We start from the raw sequence: 10,000 nt of genomic DNA on the forward strand, positions 1-10,000 counted from the left end.
ATCGGTTGGTAAATCAAATATCAAACAAATGTAAACTTAACGGTTAATCCTATACACTAACCAATGCCACAGGTCTATTGCTAGAATATATGGAATAAATGTTAAACATTTTTAACCAGAATTCATATATTAGCCTTGGTAAAGTTTTCAGCAAAAGATGATTATAAAATTCTTTTCGCACTTTGGGGGTAATTTCCCGTCAGATTGCTGTATAGCGTGTACCTTCACCTAATTGTCGTTGATTTTATGTAATCTGATGCACAGATGCTCTAGAATCTCATTCTTATCTTCTGTTTTTATTCTTTAATTGTTGTACAAAGTCACCGTCAATGATTGAGTCTAAAGACTAAGAAATGGTTTGCATAATTCACAAATATGTATAAAGTTCTGTATTTTAGTAGGAAAAGAAACAAGACGGCGCGTGTATGAAACAAGAGGGATGTTTACTCACAATTACCTTTCATGCTATTCTGAGGAAAGTAGCAACAGATAACATCAGCAAAGGTAATTTAGCAACACGTTATAACAACAAAATGTCTCTTCAGTATGTTTCTCGTATATCGTTCAATATCCAACAACCAAAACCAATTCATTCTCTTTGACATCCTTCTGCTCTATTCATTACTGTATTCTATTCAGTAAACATCGCAATAACTAGTTTACTTACAACTTTACATCCAGGGGCTACATTCTCACTGGACACAGTATTATGGAAATGTTGCCTAAAGCCCGTTAAAAAAGGTAGGAAATCTATTATAGAAATTGAATGCAATTCTTTCATGCGTTCATGCTGGAGCACTGCATTTTGGTGGAGGCGCAATAGGCTAGTGGTTAGGGCAGCGGTCTCGCGGTCTCGATTCCCAGATCGGGCGTTGTGAGTGCTTCGGCAGGGGGTGGTGGAGAACCCTACTATACTCTTGTAACACAAATTTCTCTCACTTTTTCTTCTTGTTTCTCTCGTACCTGTATTTCGTAGGTCCAGCCTTGTCACAATCTGTGTCACGCTGAATCTCCCCGAGAACTACAGTAAGGGTACCCGTGTCTGTGGAGTGCTCAGTCACTTGCAGGTTAATTTCCCGAGCAGGCTGTTCCGTTGATCGGATCAACTGGAAACCTCATCGTCGTAACCGACGTAGTCCCACTGCCTTTGATTGAGTTTTAATTAGCTGATCTTCCTCGAATGTATCCTTGAATTACTGGTTAGTCCGCTATTATTTCAAGGATTTAACCCAATGGTTTTCAGTAGAGTTCCCTTTTATATTTCTGATGTTTTTAAAAAATTGTTTTAGGTAAGCATTTCAACAACTCCGGATATTTAAATATGAGAATGATACAAAAAATTGCATTTGCTCGTGATTTCGTAGATGATGTATCTGCAGACTGCAAGTGCCTACCAGTTTTTGCATCAAAATCCTCTCTTATGCCCATGTTTCGAACGCGCCTTCTGGATTTTCCATACGTATATGATAGTATATCTTTCTCTTATGCGTTTAAGAGAGTAGAGACGCAGAAATTTCAGACGTTCTCAGTAATTAAGGCTTTTCGCCGAAATTATTTTGCTGGTGAACGTTATTTGTAGCACTTCAATCTGTTCTATGAGACTGGAAGTTATTGGAGAGCAAAGCTATGAGCAGTAGTCTTATCTGCTCAGATATATGTTCTCAGTAATTTAATCTGTGATTTTTTGTTGGTACATAAAACGTTGCATGGCAGCAGGTTTCTGGTGAGAAAATACTCATACGCACGTGTAAATTCAAAACATTAATTATAGTATAATCATAGTGGAAGGAAATGAAATATCTCACTTACTTCGGTGATAATTATCCCGCATAGTCGCTGCTCTATTATTTGATTCCCTTTACTACACTAAAATATTAGTTACTTATATATAAATATGAAACAGAATAGAAATTACAGAATATTTTCAGTCATATTTCACATATTGAACCAAACTCCATTTATCGCGGTAGCAGTAAGAAAGCATTTCGCGATAAATGTATAACAAAGTTACAGAGTTCTTTATTAATAATATTTTCTTTTAGTGCTGGTTGAGTTTCCGCTTCTGCGCGGTAGATTCGAAAAATTAGAACCTATAGACACGTGGCGGGTTATTTATCGCTCCGTGCCTATGTGTTCAGTCATTGCAACCTACTGAAGAAGCAGCACCATATATAGGCTGAGATTATTTTATTTCAGTCTGTATTTAAGTCTGCAGAAACCTTGCAGGGTCTAGGATTAAGGTAAAAGTTTTTATTTTTCCAATCACTTTCGGAATTACAACATTTGGTGGCTCGGAGGTTTAACTGCTCTTTCTAGCGAGTCAGATATCCTATTCTTCGGGTATCTCTTTTGTGTTTGAACGTGCACCGTATTCGTCTTTGAATAATATATAGTCTATTGACTAATTTTTTCTTTTTCGCTAGACCACTGGTAAGTAAGAATTTTTAATGAATATTCTTGCTACCCTAAGATTTTAATTAATGATAAAATGTTTATATATATATATATATATACACACACACGCACATATATATATATATATATACAAATCATAAATAAATAAACAAATAAACAATGCATACATAGATACACGGATATACTGGAAGTTCAATATATAGGAATTGCATGCTTGTAATTAATAATTGAATTTCCCGTCATTATATTACAAATATTAATTTCAAAAATATGCGACTCTTTAAGAAATATATTATATGAGGAGCCATGTAAGTCGAAAGCTAATATGTTAAACCCTAATATTAAATGTATATATATATATATATATATATAGGTATATATATATATATAATATATATATATATATATATACATAAATACATGTATATACATACATACATGTGTGTGTATATATATATATTATATATATATATACATGTATCTGTGTATGTAAATATATCAATATCGATATCAATATCCATATATATATATACACTTACATATGTGCATAGCATTCTGTATACTACCAATAATTTATAGTATGCTTAATATTGGTTTTTACTTCTGAACAATCTTCTCACCATTTACAATTCACACTCCTTATACTTCTATATATATATATATATACATACCTATATCTATATATATATATATATATATATATATAATATATATATATATATATATATAATATATAATATATATATACATGTGTGTGTTTGCCTGTGTGTATGTGTCTGTATGTTTATGTGCATTTATGTACGTATATATGCATATATGTACGTGTGTAAGTACAAGACCTGCGATAAAATACGTTCATTGTTTGGTAAAATATCACTGGGCAAGATTAAAATTAAAGGAAATAGAAAAAAGACAACGAGCTAAATTATGTGAAGAAGTAATGTGTGTTTGTGTGTGTGGGTATGTCATGTTGTTTGAACTTATCTGAGTTGTAGATTTCTGCATTAATATTTATGCTTTGTAGGCACACACTATCTCGTTATGTAACCATAATATGCTCCAAAGTATATTAAACGCTTTTGGAAGTCAATATCGCGTTCAATTGTGTTTTCAGTGCATTTAAATCACGTACTAACGTCATTTCTACAGATTTTCTATAGAAATCGTAGCCATCACTGATTCTGTTACTGTGATTCTTATCCGAGGCGTGAGAAGTTAACAAAGACGAAAAAATGGGTAATGGGCATATATCCGATATCTCGGATACGAAATGTGGTAACAAAATCAGTGGCGCCTATAATTTCTATAGAAAATCGGTAAAGATGAGTGTAACACTTGTTTTAAGTGCATTGGTAACACGGTAGTACACGGTATCGACTTATGTAAACGTTTAATATATTTTATAGCATATTATAGTTGTATAACGAAATACCATGTGCATACAAGTCATTAATATTTACGTATCAGCTTTCAGGAATGTGTTTCATATGTAAATTGGTATATCCAATAATGCTGCACTGCTATATGTATCGCAGAATTGAGGTGGTTTCATGGCAAAGAATTCATCAATGTATCATTTTACGTCATCCAAGCATTTGAAATTTTTACCATTAAGACTATTCTGCAGAGACCTGAATAAGTGGAAATCCGGAGGAGCAATATCTGGTGAATATGGAGGGTGGGATAACACATCCCAGCCGAGCTGCAGCAATTTTTGTCTGGTTCCCAAAGCATCAAGTGTCGAAAATGAACTTTCTTATCTTTCATTTTAAAGGGTTACAGAATTAACGCAGGTTACAAGAATATAAACCTTCTTCCACGAAAAGAGAGCTTAAACTGTGCTCTAAATGGAGGTGTAGTCAAATCCTATTTTCTGGACTCAACCATGTTCTAAAATAAGTCAAAATGTAAGCTACTATAAATCGGCACGAATTTTCTGGACAACCCAATATTTGATTAGAGCTTGGTCGTCAATATTAGCAATGTAATCCAATATTAGTTCGATCCATACTTTCCATGCCAATTTCCTATTTCCTTTCCAATCATGACTATGTACAGCAGTCTAATCCAATTTACGATTATTAGTCAAACATAGACTAAATTCTATTGGAGAACATTGAGAAACACAAGTACAATCAATAAAACCTGGCTAATAGTGCTGCTGGTTGAGAGGGCAAGAAAATTCATTTAAGATCAAATTCAGGAGATTGATACAATAGTACGTATGAATGCCTTTGCGCAAATATCGATGGGCGATTAAGACGTGTAAGCTATATACAAGTTTCACTTTTTATATCAAACTATTGGACACTAATTAGACGGACTCAATTAGTTATTCTTTTGATTTACACTAATCTCTTTCGATAACAGTCACTGCAGCTCTGTAGAAACGTAAAAACGTATATACTACAAAATATGTGAGTGTATTAGACCTGGTTTCTTACTAAGAGACAGGTGTTAGTGCATAGTGCATCACAGATTTGATTAATCTAATTATTAGTGTTTAATTAAATCAGTATGATTCAACGTAGAGGATAGCTGTTGATTGATTTGGGCGTAAGCTAAATAGTTTAATGATTTTCTTATCAACGATGTTGATACAATTTTCCACTAAATATAAAACGATGTGAACATCCCATTATTGGGAGTGACAAAGTACAATGTTGAGCAAATGTTTTAACCCTTCTTACATATTACATTATTTATAAAATTCGAAATCTATATCTTCACACACAGACTTAATCGAAAGATGTAACAATATTTCTCTTACTGAAGGTTTCATTTATGTTTATTATGTCAAATGTATTTGAAATGATACCTATTTCTTTATAACCCACAAGGGGCTAAACATAGAGGGGACAAACAAGGACAGACAGAGGTATTAAACCGATTACATCGACCCCAGTGCGTAACTGGTACTTAATTTATCGACCCTGAAAGGATGAAAGGCAAAGTCGACTTCGGCGGAAATTGAACTCAGAACGTAACGACAGACGAAATACCGCAATGGATTTCGCCCGGTGCGCTAACGTGTCTGCCAGCTCGCACCACCATACATGATATTTGAAATGATACCATGAATTGAACATGTCAGGAGCCCAACAGCATGATATGCGAATGAATAACGAAAGGAAAACGAACAGTAAAATGTTCTGATTGCTTCGCTTGTGCACAAATATGTATATACTGGAGAGAAGGAAGCGTTATGAAGTTTTGAATATGCCCGTCTGCATTCCTTAGTATTTTACATACACATCTTCTATTGTATAGTAGTGGAAGTAAAGTTCATTCTTTATATATAATGAGGTAAGTTTTCTATTCATCACAGTCTTATGTAATCGTTTAAATGACTTCATATACAACTGAACAATTATTTATTCACCTTAAGAATATAGATACAATTTACCTTGGACAATTACATACATACACACATATACACGTCCCCCATATATATATATATACATATATATCAAATAAATGTCTTATAACACTATTGCGCGCATACAATAACAGCCATATCAACAATCCAACACACCTCCATCATCAACTTCCCCCTCGGATATCGCTATTGTTTCGATACCTGGACGGTACCATTCAATCCGTTGGTGTCAACAGCACTAAAATAAGCGTTGTTTTGGAAAATATGCCTTAGATATTACCACATTCATTCAGTCTTAATTCTAGGAAGGATTAAAAGCTAACAATATTAATTAAACTACATCAAAGAAATCACATTTAACCTATGTATAAAAACAATATCGGTAAATTAATTATTCTATACGTAAACTTATAACTAACCCCTAAAATATCTAACTAAATAGTAACCTAGCCCTTGAAGTCCTTGCAGATAATATTCCCACCAGTTTTACTTAGTTATTAATATAAAAGTGAAAGCTTTTATATTTTATTCTTTCCAAACCCAAACAAACTCTACTAAACTTAACTAACAATATAATTCTAAGTGAAGTACACTATTTTATATCCTAAAAGTTAATAATTAAAACATACGTATTAAATATTCATTATCCTTACATGCTTTTATAGTAAGCTTACACCAGTAATTTAATAGATATTACTAAAATTTCGTTATTAAATCAGAAACTAAGAAAACAATTACGGAGATGTACTTGCATAGCGAGTGACTTGATCTGAGATTATGTGCCGGAAGGAAAACAACTGCAGCGTGGGAGGTGTTTATAAGGCATTTAAGAAACACACAAAACCGTTAGATTCACTTCAACATTTAAGTTAAATTTGTCAAAATATTTTCGTCGCTTTGAGACCGTGACCTGTTCACTGACAAAGCTTCGTGTTGCATCACAATACCTATAATTAATTATTATCCAATTTTTTTCAGTGTTCTAATCTCATTGCTATACAGGTATATATTGGCGTATTATATAATATAACATAATATATGGTTTTCATGATTTTGGAACAGGGAATACGATCGAAAGAGTCCCCAGTTAAGTGAAATTCATTTCATGGTATATTAGCTGAGTTATAAAAGTAATTTATCTTTTAAATATGAATTTCAAAGCGAGTCAGAAATTAAGGCGAAATACAACGTAAATTTTCATATCGATTAAACGTCCATAGTAATTTATTGACATATTAATTGATGTAGCAGAGAAGGATGAAAGATTCCATTATCTTGGTATATGTCTGAAGCCAGAATGTGAAAGAATGACACATTACGTGGGTTTATTTTACGAAATTTCTGCTGATACTGTCACGCACCAATGTTATAAACAAGAACGAGCAATTTAGTCTGTGGTTGGTTCCACATGGTCTCCTTATTATTATTTTTGCTTCGAAGTACACGAATGTTTGTTGTTCCTCTTGTGGTCAGTGATTATTATATATGCACTAAATAAACAAACCGTTCTGATTCGTTGTGAGTAGTGTCATGATGATGATGATGATGATGTTAATCGTCGTCATCATCACATCATCATCATCATCATCATCACCATCATCATCATCATCACCACCACCATCATCATCATCATCATCATCACCACAATCATCATCATCATCATCATCTTCATCATCATCATCATCATCATCATCATCATCATCATCATCATCATCATCATCATCAACATCACCTTAATCATGATGATGATGATGATCATCATCATGATTATAAGTAACGTCTTAACCACCACCAAATAAAACATCATATTGTGTTCACGTAGACTATCAGCAGCAACTTTGTCGACAAAAAAAAAATTAAATTTTCGTTTATTTTACCCACCATACTCACCAAGATTGAAGACACGTTTTGAATATCCTCATATAATGTTGCCTGATACGCTGGAAAATCTATATTGTCAAAGTTTATTTCGTGATTATATATTTAGAATCCAGTGCATTAAGTAATGGATGCGTATATATCAACAACACACATTTTCGTATGAGCAGATAATGTCGTTAGATTTCACACGTCATCAGGTTAAACGAGACTCGTCGATACCTAATGCACTTAGTGGTATCTATTTTGTTGGAATTATCTGGAACACGGGTCCGGTCTGAGGATAAGTGCCAGTTTTATATTTATACCCACACACACACACATCTATATATACATATATATATATATATATATATCGCAGGAGTGGCTGTGTGGTAAGTAGCTTGCTAACCAACCACACGGTTGCGGGTTCAGTCCCACTGCGTGGCATCTTGGGCAAGTGTCTTCTGCTATAGCCCCGGGCCGACCAATGCCTTGTGAGTGGATTTGGTAGACGGAAACTGAAAGAAGCCTGTCGTATATATATATATGTATATGTGTGTGTGTTTGTGTGTCTGTGTTTGTCCCCCTAGCATTGCTTGACAACCGATGCCGGTGTGTTTACGTCCCCGTCACTTAGCGGTTCGGCAAAAAGAGACCGATAGAATAAGTACTAAAAGGTGGTGCTCCAGCATGGCCGCAGTCAAATGACTGAAACAAGTAAAAGAGAGAAAGATATATATATATATATATATACATATACATATATATATATATATATATATATATATATATATATATATAATATATTATATATACAATATATATATATATATATATATATATATATTTAATATACGATAATATATACATATATATATATATATATGTATATGTCAGTATGTCTATGTATATATATATGTATGTATATATGTATGTATTTATATATACACACATATACACTTATTAAATTGTTGCTCTATTAAAAATTGAAGGTGGGCTCGCTAACTGATAAAGGATAAGTATTGCTATTAAGAACACTATCTGTAGACAATAAATCTCATGAAAAACATCAAACGCAGAAAATGAAAATCGCAAAAATAAAAAAAATATCTATAGCTATAGAAAGTAAAATTAATAGTGTAGGATTCAAAATAGCAAAAGTGTAGATAAACAAAAGCACCCACGTTTCAAAATAGATTCCATTGCCAGACACAGGTGTTATAAAACATATGTAAACTGAAGACTATCAGAAATAAATATATTGTATCCAGATCATAACACAACACAACTTGCAGTATATTTAGAATATATTATGGCTGTCAGAATATGCCAGTTCCTCAGCAAAAATCGGGTCTGTGACATTCGAATAGGTGGACTTATAGACTGGACCTCTACGTCTAATCATCGAGACTCGTGCTTTACTTTAGATCTCTCTGTGCTGACAGGGACTGCTAAAGTAAAATAATATAGCTCAATGGATGTTGGTAGAGCTTCTACAATGGCAGTCAGTAATACAGATTCATAAAAGTATATACCGACGTCTCGGTAATAAAAAATAAAGCCATAGGCAAAAAAGGAAAAAAAAACCCACACACACAAGAAAACACAAGAACTTTTTTCAATGTCTAAATTAACAAGATAACGTAATCGGAGCAAATTTTGCGTTGTATAATACCCCAAAATATTAGTCATTACATTATGTACGCACTTAATTTCGGTTCGGTGAGATCTAAGAGGAATAATAACAATCAAGCATTATGAAGCGATCGATTAAATATTGATTATAGTTTGTCTACATACGATAAAGACAACCTCGCATGAGAAATGCGTCATATAAAGATATAGACTTACAAGATAGCTGTCTTTCTTTGTACGTTTATATCAATTAATTACATTGTGACGCTACGCCCTCTATCTCAATCTAAATCGATATTAACGAATTGTACGTGCGCACATTATTTCATAAGTACACGCACACACTCGCTCACACCAACACACACACACACCAACCTAGTGTCTCAATTCATCTCTCTCTGTCTATTTTCTCATGTATATGAAAATATTTACATATATACTTGTGTATGTATATTTATATGTAAATATATGTATATATGTATATATATATACATATGTGAATATGTGTATGTGTGTGTGTGTATATATATATATATGTATATATATGTATATTATATAGGATTATAAATTACATATATATACATATGTAATATATATATATATATATATATATATATACATAGGTAATATATATATATATGTATGTATATATATTATATAGGCTTATAAATATACATATATATATACATATGTGATATATATATATATGTA

This window comes from Octopus sinensis, linkage group LG8, assembly GCF_006345805.1.
Source record: "Octopus sinensis linkage group LG8, ASM634580v1, whole genome shotgun sequence".
NCBI classification, from domain to species: Eukaryota; Metazoa; Mollusca; class Cephalopoda; order Octopoda; family Octopodidae; genus Octopus; species Octopus sinensis.